The sequence below is a fragment of the Gobio gobio genome (assembly GCF_949357685.1).
Source record: "Gobio gobio genome assembly, chromosome: 17".
In the NCBI taxonomy this organism is placed as follows: Eukaryota; Metazoa; Chordata; class Actinopteri; order Cypriniformes; family Gobionidae; genus Gobio; species Gobio gobio.
Genome location: NC_137110.1, coordinates 14840223 through 14856577, shown reverse-complemented (window position 1 = coordinate 14856577; position 16355 = coordinate 14840223). Strand labels below are relative to the sequence as shown.

Below are 16355 nucleotides of genomic sequence, written 5' to 3'. Positions count from 1 at the left end.
AGTTATAAGGACAAAATGTCCCCACAAAGATGGCAATATCTGAAATCCTTGTCCGTGTGGGGACATTTTTTGGTCCCATGAGGAAAACGGCTTATAATTCAGGCTAAATATGTCAGACTAAATGTCAAATGTTTTTTGAAAATGTAAAAGTACAGAAGGTTTTCTTTGATGAGTAGGTTATAATATATAGTTTGTGTAGGATAAAAATAAAAAAAAGTCTGGTAGTGGATTCTAGATGGTTGCTTGGGTGTTCATTTTGACAGTTGATATGCCATCAGCTATGTGTAACTTTGAGCATACATTTTTTTAATGTGATTTTTTAAAATTTTATAATCAGTAAGAAAAAAATAGGCCTGTGCCAAGTTTTATGAACATAACCTGAATGCTCTAAGATAATTGTATACACTCTGGGAAAAATATCTGTAATATAACAGTTAGGAACGCCCAAAGCAGACAGAACATGCTGACTTTTGCACTACATTTATTGGATCTAATCTACAAGATCTATAAGGAATTAAAGACAAACTTTTCAATGTAAGTCTAATGAGTTTTGGGAAATTTAATTGTCAGCTAAAGGCTTGAATACACATAGGCTATACACAACTTTCAAAATCTGAACAGATTTTAAAACACATAGGCCTAGGCTACTTGCCAACTTTAAATAATTTTTTTTTTTACAGATTTTACAGAGGAAAAAATTAGCATAAACGTCTGAGGAGGACCACACCAGACTTTCAGATCATGATTCCAAACACAATTAACTCACTCAAAAAAAAACACTGCCTGTGTCCATATGGGCTGCAACAGCTAATCGATGAAAATCGACAACGAATTTCATTATCGATTAGTCGCGTCTGTGCGCTGTGCTTGGGAAAACATCAGCCAGTCACGTCGCTTTACTGTAGAGAAAAACACATTTCTTTGGACAAAACGCCGCGAGAAAGGTACATTATCTAGGTGTCCCAAACATGAGTAGCATGCTTTATATTTATACGGGCTTCAAACTAAATCATAAGTGTTTACAGCGTCTTGCCCTGTCCTGCTTTAACATATGCGTGTGATGTTTAATGTCTCTGACAGTCTGACGTGTTTTTCTCAGCGCATAACTTACATTTTATGGTTATATCCTTATCTGTAAATGTTAGAATGTCCCGTGAGTATTTCAATTTGCATATTCTGACAACAGGCGAGTCTTTTGAGTCTTTGAGTCTCTTCACTGACTTCAATGAACGAGCGCGGGTGGGCGCATGCGCATCAAACAGACGGAGCGCAATAATTCTGACTAAAATACACATTTTGCTAATATTAGAAATTAAGTGTCGGTTTAAAAATATAGCCTATATGTAACATGAGTAATCATATTGATGAAAACAGTCAAAGACAGCAAAGGCAAATGGAATAACATTACTGTAGCCTATATTCATACGAGTAAATGTGTTCTTCACCTCATCATACAAGTTAGCATTTTGTGCTTTTGATTTTGTTTATTATCATTTTTAGTTTAGTCGTTTTAATTTCTGCTTTAAAATAGTAAGTAATCAGTTGTTTTTAGGTTTAGAATGTATTTTAAACCTTTTTTGCTTATAATAGGCCTAAAGCAGCATAGCCGATATACATTCACTATATTTGTTTTCATAGGCTTTATATTGTTTGGTGGACGTGGAATAATTGTTTAAAATAATGAAGGAAATTAAAATTTTTATGTACAATTTGTTTTGTTCTTTTCTTCATCTGATTAATCGATTAATAAAAAAAAAATCAACAGATTAATCGATTATAAAAATAACCATTAGTTGCAGACATACACATGCAATTTTCTGTGAAATCTGTCGACTCAAATCTGTAGACTGACTGACTTTTGGCAACTAGCATTGATTCTTGCTAGTTCAGTGGTCTAGTGGTCTTGCTAGACAGTGAAACGGGGCGAAAATCTGGGCAAAAGTTCTTTTGTATTCCAGCCAACCAGATCCAAAACAATCAGTTAGAAAACTTATAGCACAAAACAAGCTTAAGAACTGTGCAGAATTTGGAAGTAGACGTTTCATCTAGAAATGTTGGTCTTGGGTTAGGGAATAGGGATCTTTCAAAACAACATAATGACTTTAACTAGTATGTTGGTTTTGGAAAGCCACCATAACTATGAACATCTCTGTGGTTAGGAAAGACTGGAAATGCATGAAGCCAGAGAGTGAAAGAGAGAGACATGAGTAAGAACTAATTGGCTCTGAAAGATGTTCCTAACAACACTACAGAAGACTGTGTAGAATTTCAATGAGTCAGCGGGAGGGAAATGCGTGTTTGTGAGCGAACAGTTTCCTGTAGGACCCAGGAGCTGTTTGCCCTTTTACATTTATTTTCTATTTACCAAGGCAGTATCATTGCAAAAGAGGGCAATTATCTCAACAGCCAGAGTCTGCAACCACACTTGTTTAACTAGCTCACAAAAAGAGCACCCTTAGCTATCGAGAGGCTGCACACTTACACAGGAGATACCTTCTTGTATTTTCACTGTTATTTTTAATTTTTTTTTTAATTTACCTAACTATCAGTTTTTTTATTTATTTGCAGTGTTGCTTTTTACTCTGTCAGAAATACTTTCATTTGATCTCTACATTTGAGGTAGAAGCCAAAAACAGTGTAAAGCCTAGACAGGGGTTTTCAAACTGGGGGCCACAAGGAAGTGATAGGGGGGTCTGTGGAAAAGTTTAGAGAAAATCTGTTTTTTTTTTTTAAATAAAGTGAATTAATCAAAATTACATTAAAATAAATAAATACATAAATGACAGTTAACAGTACAGTACTATAATGAAATAGAAAATTTTTTATAATAATGTAACTTAATAATATTAAACATTTTAAAATCATAATGATAATAATAATATTTTTTCACAGTATAAATTGGGTCTTTGTACCACAAACTATAGATGCCTTTTATATTTTAGGATGGTCCCTCGCAAGTGGATTATCATATTTGGTGCAGACCCTGATCAGGGTCCGGAATGACATCATCAAGTATACTTGAAATTTTAAATGTCTGTGACCTCTGACCTTAAAAGCTTAGAATGTCTACTTTCTGGAGATATGCATCACTTTGGCATTTGATTTACACAAAGTAACTTATTCACATTAAATTACTCTGGAACCATTTCTGCCTTTATTTGGCCTATACCCAAATTGAAAAGCTTCCCATATACAGTAGTCTAAATACAAAATGGTGTAACTTTGCATGAAACCCTTTGAAGTTCACAAAAAACACTGCTGAAAGTGATAAACATAAGTATGTGTTGTCTGAGCTGTAATAAACCTCCCCAAAAGAGAGGCGCTTTTTGATTTTTTTAATTATACATTCATTTTTTTCCCGACTAGATTGCAAGGCAAGGCAAGTTTATTTGTATAGCACATTTCATACACAATGGCAATTCAGAGTGCTTTACATAAGAAATAAGAATACCATGTGTAAGAATTAAAAATAAAAACAAGCATAATTAAAACAGTTGTAAAGAGAATTTAAAAGATAAAAATAAAATGGTGACAGATGCATAAGAAATAGAAATGTACAGTTGTAAAGAGAACTAAAAAGAATAAAATGAAAACAACAATGAACAAAGGAAACTAAAACAGTTAATAAAAGAATAAAAAGATGATGCATATAAGATAAGGTGCAATCAGTCGGACATACAGTATGTCTCTTTCACTTGCCCCTTCAAAAAATCCACTTGTCCCGGACAAGTGTACAAGCGTTAATGTCGAGCCCTGCTTTTATATTTTTTTGCAGCAAATACTGCAAAAAAGAAATTTGTATGTATCATGTATGCAAGATTTATTAAAATGGATCTGAATGGAGGAATATACCATTTTTATGTAATCCAGACAGCCAAAACTGTCAGCAGTTTTTTGGAGGGTGTATTACAGCTCATATACTTACATGTTTACCACTTTTAGCAGTGGTTTATGTAACCACTGTATGTGGGTATGGGAAGCTTTTCAATTTGGGTAGGCCAAATCCAGGCGGAAATCCCCCAAAATGGTCCTAGAGCATAAGAGGTTAAAAGATTGAAATGCCCCGTTGGACTAATCAGTCATATTTTAGTTTTTAAGTGCAGATGTTAATAAAAAAAATGAATGTTTATTGTTATTATTACAGCATTCTAAGACATGTCAACTTCCAATGCAGCATATAGGCCTAAACACGTTATATTTGTACTCAACACTCAAAAAAAAAGATGTATGATGCTGTTCACTTTATTTGAGCAATTCATCTTGATTTAAAGGGTTAGTTCACCCAAAAATGAAAATTCTGTCATTAATTACTCACCCTCATGTCGTTCGACACCCGTAAGACCTCCGTTCATATTCGGAACACAAATGAAGATATTTTTGTTGAAAGCTGATGCTGAGAAAAGCTTCAGATAGGCCTCCATTGGCATTCAGTACATTTACACTCCCAAGACGCATAAAAGGCACTTAAAACGTCGTTACAAAGTCCATCTCACCACAGTGACTCTACAATAATTTTACGATGCGACGACAATAGTTTTTGTGCACAAAAAAACCCCAAAATAACACCTTTATCCAACTTGTTATTGTATTCCGTGTGTGCCTCCACGACGCATGCGCGAGAATATGAGCAGATCCGGCGTTCGGACACATGACCCAGAAGCGATTTGTTTACAAGCAGAGGAAGACGCGCGTGTCTAAGCTGTTGGATTCTACATTGATCGTGCTTTAGGTCTCGGCGTAGTGCTCAAAATGGGCTTAAGTGTGCATCTCATGGATTCCTGAACCCCGGCGCTACGTCATATTCTCGCGCATGCGTCGTGGAGGCACACACGGAAGACAAGAACGAGTTGGATAAAGGTGGTATTTTGATTTTTTTTTTCGCACAAAAACTATTGTCGTCGCATCGTAAAATTATTGTAGAGCCACTGTGGTGAGATAGACTTTGTAACGACGTTTTAAGTGCCTTTTATGGGTCTTGGGAGTGTAAATGTACTGAATGCCAATGGAGGCCTATCTGAAGCCTTTCTCAGCCATCAGCTTTCAACTAAAATATCTTCATTTGTGTTCCGAAGATGAACGGAGGTCTTACGGGTGTCGAACGACATGAGAGTGAGTAATTAATGACAGAATTTTCATTTTTGGGTGAACTAACCCTTTAATAAATTAAGCTGACCCAACATAAGTACATCAAATTGGAATAACAGAATTGCATAATGCTGAAATAAAGCAAGTTAATCATCTGGAAATACTTTCCATGATTTTTTTATGTTCATTCAAAGAGTTATTTTTTTGAGTGAAGAGAGTATGCGATTTCAGATGCAGCCACTGTGTAGGCTATGAACAAATCGAAAGAATGATTCAATTACTAATTTATTCAGTAACTTGTCGCCACCTACTGTTATAAGCTAACCTTTAGAAAGCGAGACTGAAAATCCCTTACTTCTAATACACAGACTGACAGGCTATTAAAGTAATTAGCTTAGCAACATGCTCGTGTCAGACTCTATTGAAATCAATTCTGAGTCTAAAGCAGAGTCAAAACTCGCCTCTGCCATGCGGGGCACTATTTCCGTAGCACACAGAGTTGCAGCCCATTAATTATTGGATGGATTCATAAGCATGCTGGGGTATGAAACAGGCCAGTTATGCTCACGGTTGTTGGTTAACAATGAAAGTTGAAGTGCAGGTGTCAGCAGAACGACGGAGAGAAAGAGAACGGTGGAATGCAGAAAGAAAGAGAAAAACGGCAATTATCTGAGGTTAGCCTGGTGCGTCTGGTTTTGTTCAGCGCTGTGTTCTGAACACTAACGAGACAGACAACACTCGTTAATAATAAATTGGGCAGGGGGTGACAGAGAGGGACAGAAAGAGAGTGGAAGAAGAGAAAGGGAAGGTGGGAGTTCTTTGAATGATCTCTTAAATTAGATGCATTAATTGAAACACCTTAGACTCCCACGTACACACAGCAACCTGGAACAGAGAGTTCAGAAGCTATGATAACTAAATTATCATATTTAGATAAAATGCATCCTAACAGTGCATCTGATTCAGATCATGTTGGTCATGCCAGTAATTGTATCTGCTTGACATGACCCTTTCAGACATGCATTTTGATTAGCCACCATAAACAATCTCAAACTACACATCAATTTTTACAAACCTCCGACTTCCATTATAAAACGCTTTATGGTTTACTCAAAAACATTCTCTTCCTTCAAAATCAATATAAGGCATCAAATGAAACACAAAACCCAGCAAATGCACAGACTATTGCGCTGGCCATTACACAGCAGTGAGATCACTGACTGATGGACACAATCATGAAAGATTTGGCTGGCTTCCCTTGTTGTCATTTACCTTGAAATTCAGATTTAGTGTTTGTGCATGGCAAGAAATATTATTTGAGTTCAGGATGTTATTTTTTCAGGACTTTCTGAATGAAGACATTGTCACGTGAAAAAAAAAAAAAAACCTGTATTATGTCTAATGCTTATAATCTAAAATACATTGTTTACATAAGAGACGTGTGTGTGTTTGTGTGTGTTTTACAAGTGAAGAAATTTAAGGGCAAAAAAAATCATTGTTTTGTAGTCTCTTTTTCTTGTCAGTCCTGCTGGATGTTTCCTCATTTCTCTTCTCCCATGCTGTCTTTCTATCCCTTGTCATGCTTTGGAGATTTCTCTTTTATCTTTTCAGTTTTTTTTGTTTGTTTGTTTGTTTTTTTACTTCTGCAATGATATTTTTGTTCAGTGTCATCATTTTTTGCAATGTGCATTGAGAGTATTCCTTTATTTGTGTATTTTTCTGTTCATGTACAAGGTCTTTACCTTTTTGACAATCACAAAATATATTATCATAAACAGAGTTAGACAATCAGTGATTAGACAAAATGTGTGTGTGTGTGTGTGTGTGTGTGTGCGTGCGTGCGTGCGTGCGTGTGTGTGCGTGTGTGTGTGTGTGTGTGTGTGTGTGTGTGTGTGTGTGTGTGTGTGTGTGTGTGTGTGTGTGTGCGTGTGTGTGTGTGGTGTGTGTGTGTGTGTCCTATGGGGAAATTATAAATAAAGTCTTGGCTACAAAAAAGCTTTTTAACATTTCGACCATTATTGTCAGGCAGGAAAAATTTTTACAATTCATTGAACACATGTTGACCTTTTTGTGACAACACAGAGATATTCTCACACTATACTGTATATTTTACTTACATATATATTGTATACATATAAAATGTGAAAATGTTGTAGGCCAGTGGTTCCCAACCACGTTCCTGGAGGACCCCCAACAGTGCACATTTTGGATGTGTCCTTTGTCTGACACACCCACATCAGGTCTTGGAGTAGCTACTAATGAGCTGATGACCTGAATCAGGTGTGTTTGATTGAGGAGACATGCAAAATGTGCACTGTTGGGGGTCCTCCAGGAACGTGGTTGGGAACCACTGTTGTAGGCTACATGTAAAATATAAAACCATTGTTTTTGACAACAAGTTCTGTAATGAAATTGTCTAAACATAAAAAAAACATTCCTTCTTCAAACTTGACATTCATGAAATACCCTTGGCCTTGTCTGAATGTATTATAATGTGATTTTGTTGTGTTTGCTTGTTTACCAGAAGAAACAGCTAAAGCAAACATGGTTTTTGGAGTATAGTTTGGAGGACAAATTTCCCCAAACTTAATTTAATTCAAAAGAGGTTTGAACTAGGTGTTTGAAACCAACATATAAAACCATGCATTATAGTTGCAAACTAATTTAATTTGCTCATCATTTTCATAAATGTTCTAGTTGACCCCCTGTGGTGAAAATCGAGCTTTTAATGTTTAAATGTCTGTGGTGTTTTTAATATAGGCCTACTTTCATACAAACCATTTGTCAAATTAATCAGTCAACACCGTGCACAACAGGCTGAGTATTTTCTACTTAAAATTGCAGTGTACCTCTAGTCGTACGGCGTCAGGTTTTTTTTCAGCCGATTCAGCATGTTGAATTGGCATCGGGCCGTTGGTGAGAAAGAACTCTGATTTCAGTATCAGTAAAGTAGAGGGTGATCCTCTTAAAGGAGCACCCCACTTAAAAAAAAAAAAGTAAAAATAGGCTCATTTTCCAACTCCCCTAGAGTTAAACAATTGAGTTTTATCGTTTCAGCCGATAGCACTTTCAGCATAGCTTGCAGAGGTGGACAGTAACGAAGTACATTTACTTAAGTACTGTACTTAAGTACACTTTTTGAGTATCTGTACTTCACTGAACTATTATTTTTTAGGGAAACTTTTACTTTTACTTCACTACATTTGAAAGACAAATATCGTACTTTTTACTCCACTACATTTCTATCAAGTTCCTCGAAGTCAAAAGTCGTTTCTGTAGCAGCTTTGCAAGTCAGTGGATGATTTTTTTTTCTTCTTTAACAGTTTTTTTTTTTTTTTTTGCAAAATGTAAATGTCTGGGAGAAAGAGAAGCATAGACATATGGATGAATCTGAGAAAGCATGATGAACGAGCTCAGTTCAGTCTGTTTTTTTGTGCCTCTGAGATGCCAGAGCACGAGAACTGAATAGAGCTTGCTTTTGTGTGTTTTTTCGCACTTAAACAGACCAATACACACAAAATGTCAAAATTTTCATTTGGGAAAGTATTCACGTAAACAAAGTTGATTATGTCTTAAGTGAACGTAACAGTTGGGGGAATATCGGATGTGTATCAGTGTGTAGGATTTGTGCATTCTGCCTTAAAGTGACAGCAGCTTTGTAAAAAAGCTTTGTAACTTTTAAGTATTTAATTCGTTTAAGGTGGTCGTTTGCTAGCATGTCGGATGGAGCATCACAGACTGGCTTAAACCACCATGGCATAGTGTGCATTTATTTGACAATGCAACAATAATAAAATAATGCATTGACATAAAAAGGAAATTTACTTCTGATACTTAAGTACTTTTAAAAGCAAGTACTTCTGTACTTTTACTTAAGTAAAAATAGTTTCTAACAACTTTCACTTGTAACGGAGTAATATTTGACCAGTAGTACTTTTACTTTCACTCGAGTAATGAAGTTGTGTACTTTATCCATCTCTGATAGCTTGTAGCCAGGTGTACTCCTGGTGGGACAACAGATGAAATTTAGCTCTGTAGCTAATTCTGGGGTAATATTGTATTGTCCATTGTCCCTGTCTAATAAAGAATAAATAAATATATTCAATGACATGCTAAGCTTTGTAAAAGTTCTACTGCCAGACCTGGAGATCGGCTGAATGGATTCGACAACGGTAAAACTCAACTGTTTAACTCTAGGGGAGATGGAAAATGAGCCTATTTTAAAAAAAAATGGCATGTTCCTTTAAGATGGAGGTGCCTTCCCAGCATGCAACTCGGTGTGACATAGCTTTAAAGTCTCTATTGCATATAACCATATACATGCTTATATAGACAGATATTTACTTAAACATACACATGCTTGACAGTCGCCTTTAGACCTTTGGGTGTGTTCAAAACGCAGCTTTTTGGCCGAGACGCAGCTGCTTTCATCACATATTCACTAACATTTATAGATGGAAATCTGATGCATTTCTGACTGTGTTGTCTTCTTTAAGATACCTCTTTGGTGTGAGACTCTAACTTGCAGTGCTGTAAGTAATAAATAATAGCCTGAATGGAAGGCAGAAGAATGATATACAGCTTTAAAATCAGATAGTAGCCCATCCCTGCCCATTAAAGGCACAATATGTAAGATTTTTTGATTAAAATATCCAAAAACCACTAGAACAATGTTATATATTTTGTTGACTTGTGTACTTACACTATCCGAAATGTTTACAAGAATGTTTAAATCCAGAGAAATAAGCCATTTTAACGGACCGTTTGTTACGGACCATGCGTCGCCTATCAATGACATCATACCTGCGTTACCCTCGATTTCCGGTTTTATTTTGTAGAAACCAGGGAAACGGCAAATACGCTTTAATATATTGTGTGTTTTATTAGACAGGTGAGCAGCTGTTTGGATACATTCATCGACAGAAAACGAATCATTGTTAAATAGCTCAACACAGTTAGTCTTATTGTTTAAATCCCATTTTCTTGATTTACCGCGAGTACCATTTTACCATGCCTAATATTGATCTAGCAGTGTGAACAGGTGTCTCATAGTAGCCGCCGAGCGAACGCACAGAGTAGCATTATAACATAACTTTCAACAGACTCAAATGTATCTAATATGATAAAACAGCGCTGTGTTACCCCACATATGCATGTATGGAAGAAGCGTAAGCAGTCGTCTGCGGCATAATAAAAGCTCCGTGAAAACCAGCCGTCATCAAGCTACGCCTTTGTTTTGAATAAGCAACCTCTAGTGGCGAAAAATTACATATTGTAGCTTTAAGAAACAAAAATTTTTCACGAAAACAGCAAGGATGAATGTAAATAAATGGAGCTCTAAATTAAAAGTAAGTCTTGTGTGGCCTTTATCTCCCTCAGGATCATATGAACATGTGAACTTGTGAAATTGTATAAGAGGCATTTTTTGACGCATGCTTCTGCCTGAGCAATTGAATAATTTCCTATTTGAATTGGATAATATAATAATTTCCTAGTATGAATGCCATTTCTGTTTACTCAAGTGCAACAGTTTACCTAACCTTCATATTTCAATAGAATTAAGATGTAGGAATGCTGGCTGTCTCAATCTTAATGCTGAGAAGGACACGAGAGGCAGGTGGAATGGACAGATTTGGAATAGGAGAGGAGGCCGGTGAATCGGACGTGATGCAGGAGATGATGGGAGAAAAAGAGAGAGAGAGATGGGCAGAGGTGTTTAGGGGGAGAAATACTGAAAGAGAAGGAGAGAGAGAGTAGGGGGGAGAGAGCAGATGACAAATTGAGATGAATAGATGTAGTCCGGTGCAACAGTGGGAAGCTACGGCTTATTAATAGAGAGAATTAGAAAAGCAGGCTGAGTCAATCTGCACCATGTCACCCTGTATCAGCAAGCAATCAGAGACACACAAACACGCGCGCACACACACACACACACACACTACAATCTCAGCCTCCCTTTTGCCCTTACTCTTCCTTATTCTCTTCCGAACACCCATACACTGCACACATGCATGCTTATATACATATTACCTTAACATTATATAATACATTCAGTTCAGCTTAATTAATCTAATGTGATCTTTATGTTTCTGCAATAACAGATTGAAATGTGACTTTATATCTATTCATCACAACAATATAAATATAAACATAATCTAAACCTGAATTGTTCATAAATTGGCATAATAATCAGGACTGTCGAACAATAAAAAATTGTGATTGAATTAATTATTTAATATTTGCTAAGAAAAGCAACAATTTAAAGACATTACAGTATTGTGACAAATTAAAGATGGCAAAAGTAGCTTTAGAAGTAATTGTTTGTTTTATGTTCATATTTAACATAAACCAATTGAATCCATGGTCTGTTTTGCTGTCGAATTGTCAGTTTGTCCATTATATTTATAGTTTATTCAATCGTCTTTGGCTGTTGTTTTTCGGATAGTATATCTTGTATATATTTAATGATTGATGTCCCACAAGTTGAGTTGCTCTAAGAGTTTTCATGAGTTTGTTATGCTAATGTGACCTCAGACACATCAAGCTGCCAGTGTGACAAGTTGACAAGATGCATCATGGGAGGTGCGCTATTGATCAAGAGGCAAAATAGTGACAAGTCCTCCTTGAACCTGCCCCAATGAGCTTTAAGCAGGAGGAAACATGGACAGGCATTCACAGAAACACAAGAAGACAAACAATTGTAAACAGGTCCTACAACAGTAGCTCTCAATAGATTCACCAAAATCAATTATTTGAGGCTAAAACACAGAAGCAGCCCTATAAAACCTATAAAGAGATGGTGTAAAAAGAATGTTATAATAACACACGGGGTGACACACTCAGCAGAGGGAGGATGGCTGTCTTTTCTCTTCCAAGGCTTTAGGTTGGCCTTCTTCCTCTGTACTCCAGATAACCATCAATAGAAGTATATGAGTGCCATTTGTCTGTCAAGATTCGAATGGTAGTGTCTTTTAATTGCAAGGATGCAACTAGAACTCTATAGTCTACCATCCCTCAAATTTAATCTGCAATAGTGACGTATTCAGTTTTGACACGACTCGTGTGCTATTTTCAAATTGTTTTGAAGTCATCATAGATTTGTGGAATTAACTGACTTTAAAGGGATAGTTCACCCCCCAAAAATATGTCATCAATTACTATAGCTACATAAACACTGATCATTGCGCAGATAGAGCGAGCACATCAAATATGGTAAAGAGAAGCTCAACCGTTAAATGCTTGATGCGTGTGTCCAAACTTCATTGGTTATTGTGTAACGGAGGCCAGCTAGTAGTTGCTGAGTAAACCTCACTCCTCTGATCTCAAGAGACGCTCTAGCGACTGTTGTTTTTCGGATAGTATATTGTGTATATATTTAATGATTTATGTCCCACAAGTTGAGTTGCTCTAAGAGTTTGTTATGCTAATGTGAACACAGACACATCAAGCTGCCAGTCGGACAAGTTGACAATTGGTGCATCATGATTAGTACGCAGTTGGATCAGTTAGCCTCCTTGTTAGAGCGTCCGACTCCCATGCCGGCGGACCTGGGTTCGAGTCCTGCTTGGAGCGGGCGGTTTGAACAGGAGGGGTTGCATTGGTGCCGTGACCCGGATGTGAGTGGGATTTAGGGGGGTGAGTCTAACGGATGCCAGCTAGTAGTTGCTGTGCAAGTAAACCTCACTCCTCTGATCTCAAGAGATGCTCTAGCGACTGATGCTAGAGGTTGTAGCCTTTAGGCCGTGTGTCCACCAAAGCGTTTTTTCACGCAGCTGGCTGGCGTATTCAATTGTTTTCAATGGGAGTGCACCGTTTTTAGAACGGCATGAGCGTAACGAGGCGCTGAGCGAGTTTTTCACGCTCAAGCGCTGAGCGTTCAGCGTTTTTAACTGGTCACCGAGAGTTGAAGAATGTTCAACTTTGAGTAAAGCGCCTCGCTCGTCACTGTCACTTTTCACCCAGCCGTCCAATCACAGTGGAGGAGGGGCGGGACAAATACAACACCGACCAACCGCCACATTCTGCTTGTTCTGTACAACGTCAACAGTATAATAACGGAACAAAATACTTTAAAACAAGAGCCAGAGCAAATACTTTACATTGTATCAGCATTTTTATATAGAATCAATACAGAAACAAACTATCTGTGAAATGAGATACTAGTAACACTTCCACGGATATTCCGTATCAAGAAAAGCAAAGAGTCTCAACTGAAAAAAACGCTGCGCTGCCAAAACGCTCTCAAGAGCCCACAGCGAGACGTTTTCTGCAGAGTGCCTAGCGTTTTCAGCCGGCTAAAAACGCTTTGGTGGACACGCGGCCTTAGCCTCCTGGTTATGCCGGCGGACCCGGGTTCGAGTCCCGCTTGGAGCGGGAGGTTCGAACAGGAGGGGTTACATTGAAGCCGTGACCCGGATGGGAGTGAGATTTAGGGGGGTGAGTGTAACGGAGGCCAGCTAGTAGTTGCTGTGCGAGTAAACCTCACTCCTCTGATCTCAAGAGACGCTCTAGCAACTGATGCTAGAGGTTGCCTCCTTGTTAGAGCGTCCGACTCTCATGCCGGCGGACCTGAGTTCAAGTCCCGATGGAGGGACAGAAAACTCAAGTTTTAATAAAAATATCTTGATTTGTGTTTTGAAGATGAACAAAAGTTGTGGATTTGGAATGACACAAGGATGAGTAATTTTCTTTTTTGGGTGAAACAACTCTTAAGTTGTTTTTGATAGAATTTTTTTTTTCCCACTGAAATCTCATTTGCGCTTTTTGAAACTTTGAAGTACATTGAAACATTTCACGCAGATTTGGGGTCAATGATGCCAAAAGCCATTGGTTGTTGCCATTAACACCACTGGTCACAAGTTATCGGAGAAACTGAGCCTTTTGAAACTCAGAATCAATTGATCCAATTGCAAAATTATTCAGTCACATCCCACTGCCAACAATCTATCTACATCATCTATATATCTCTACACTCTGAGAAAACAACAACTATCATGTCAAGTTAAACAGTTCCAACATTTATAACACCAACAATTAGTTCCAACATATTTATTGTCAAGGACAGTACAATCATCAGTAATCAGTAAACCAACGATGACAAAAACACAGAACTTAAATGGTAATCAATGATCACACGTGGCGAAACCGACCCTTTAAATAGAATAAACCCATTGGTGACAAGACCTCACATTATCAAGGATGTGCATTACAGTAGAGGAGACACAACTATAACTGATTCTCCAGCAGTGTGAGACATGAAACTTAAAAAGTATGATGAAAGAGAGAAGGAGAAATGCTTTAGTAAAATACATAATAGCGACTCACGCACAGAGATGGTGATGGAGATATAAATGATGGTGAAAGTGGGATGATAGGAAAAGAGTATGGGGAGCTAAAGTGTGTGGGGGAGGTTGTCAGTAGCAATGTGTCTATCATTGCTAATGAGCTCTGAAGGCTAAAGAAACAGAGACACTGACAACAGACACAGCTAAACTGTCTTTCACCCTACACACTGTCATTCTCTCTCCCTCTGTCAAGCTTTCTCATCCTTTTCTCCTCCCTCTCCCCCTTTTAACATCACCAGATGAATGCAAAGAGGATTTCCAATTTTTTTAACAGCTGTATAATGAACACATCTCATGCTACTTTCATTTATGTGAGTGTACAGACGCCTAAGCAGCCATTATTAGGTAAGCTGATATATTGTAGAAGGATAGGTTCGCTATGGCAAGTGTGTTATGCACTCAGGGCAATCGACTCCTGAAGGACATGCAGTGAAGCGAGAGAGGGCTTAAAAAGGAGGTGAAATTTTTTAGACATTCAAGATGTTTTAAAAATCTTTTTTTTTTTTTTTTTTTTTAAAGACCCCCTGTAGTGAAAATCACGTTTTTAATGTTGTTTATATGTCTATGTGGTGTTTTTATTACGCTTTAAGACAAACCATGTGCAAATTCATACGACAACACCAGGGCCGTGCAGAGAGTTCTTCAGAGGCAGGGGCTCAAATGTAAAAAAGGGGCAATATGTAAATATATATATATTAGGGGTGTAACGGTAGACAAAACTGACGGTTCGGTACGTACCTCGGTTTTGAAGTCACGGTTCGGTACGGATTCGGTACAGCAGTTTTACAAAATTGCTTTTTATAAATTTTTATTCAACAGTGGTTTAATGAAAAAAAAAATTGTGTCTGTCCTTAAATGAATTCAGTTTTAAAAGTTTCTTAAAGATAATGCTGTAAACTATATAGGGAGCCCTTAGGCTACATATTGCTATTAAAGATTAACAACAGAGCCCAAACTATTAGCCTAAATTCATTTGCTATTTATTTTTAGATATAAAAATCAACACTCATAAGCTTCACATAAGGCAGTTTTTGCATTAATATCTAAATCTAATTATTATTATTTTTTTCTCCAACTCGTTGTTGAAATATAATCATTTAGTGGCTGTAATTTTCATGACAGGTTTATTTAAACATACATTAAATAAACAAGACACCACTAACAGGCTAAGTGGAATATAATGAATATATATAGGCTAATATAACGAATATATAGGCTAATATAGTGCATGTATTCAGTGAAAGAGTTAATCTCTCTAGTGAACTCACAGCTGTGGACACTGAATGACTTCTAAGGTAAATGTGATTCTACATGACATTGATTGTTTACAAGCTGTTTTATTGTCTTTCCGCGGTTGAAACACCGATGGAGCGATTACACAACATATGATACGTTTCAATAAGTTGTAATGTATCCTCAACATACCTTTAGATATTCATTTCTTTAGGAAGAGATGATCGCGTTCACTCACGCGTACTCTTCTGCTACACACTCAAAAGTATGTACTTTTTCTTCACAAAAAGAGTACATACTTTTAGGACGTAGTATAGGCGAATTGGGACGCAGCCGTTGTCATTGGTTCATTGTCTTGATTGTTCACAGGTGTGTCTTGTTTAGTCATTAGTCTTTGGGTGTGTCTCAATCAGCTCCCTAGTTCAGTAGTCAGGGCACTGATCAGGACATAAGTCAATGGGCTGACTTCCTGATCATTGTCCTGACTACTGAACTATAGGGACCTGATTGAGGAACCCCTCATGTTTGCCTTGTTCCCTTGTCGAGTACTGTTTCCTGTAACCACTGTTGGTGAGTTTTGTTTGTGCCGTGCCAAGCCAAGCCAAGCCAAGTTTCTGTTCTATGTTTGATCATGTCTGAATCTTTGTAATAAACTATGTAAAATACTTTGTAAAATAAACTGCACTTGGGTTC

The 16355-nt window shown here is 37.4% G+C and overlaps 1 protein-coding gene across 1 annotated transcript in view; it reads right to left on the bottom strand.

Moving 5' to 3' along the window:
• Positions 1-16355, bottom strand: part of chchd4b (coiled-coil-helix-coiled-coil-helix domain containing 4b) — a 616826-nt gene that overhangs the window by 417691 nt on the left and 182780 nt on the right. The window lies entirely within an intron of this gene.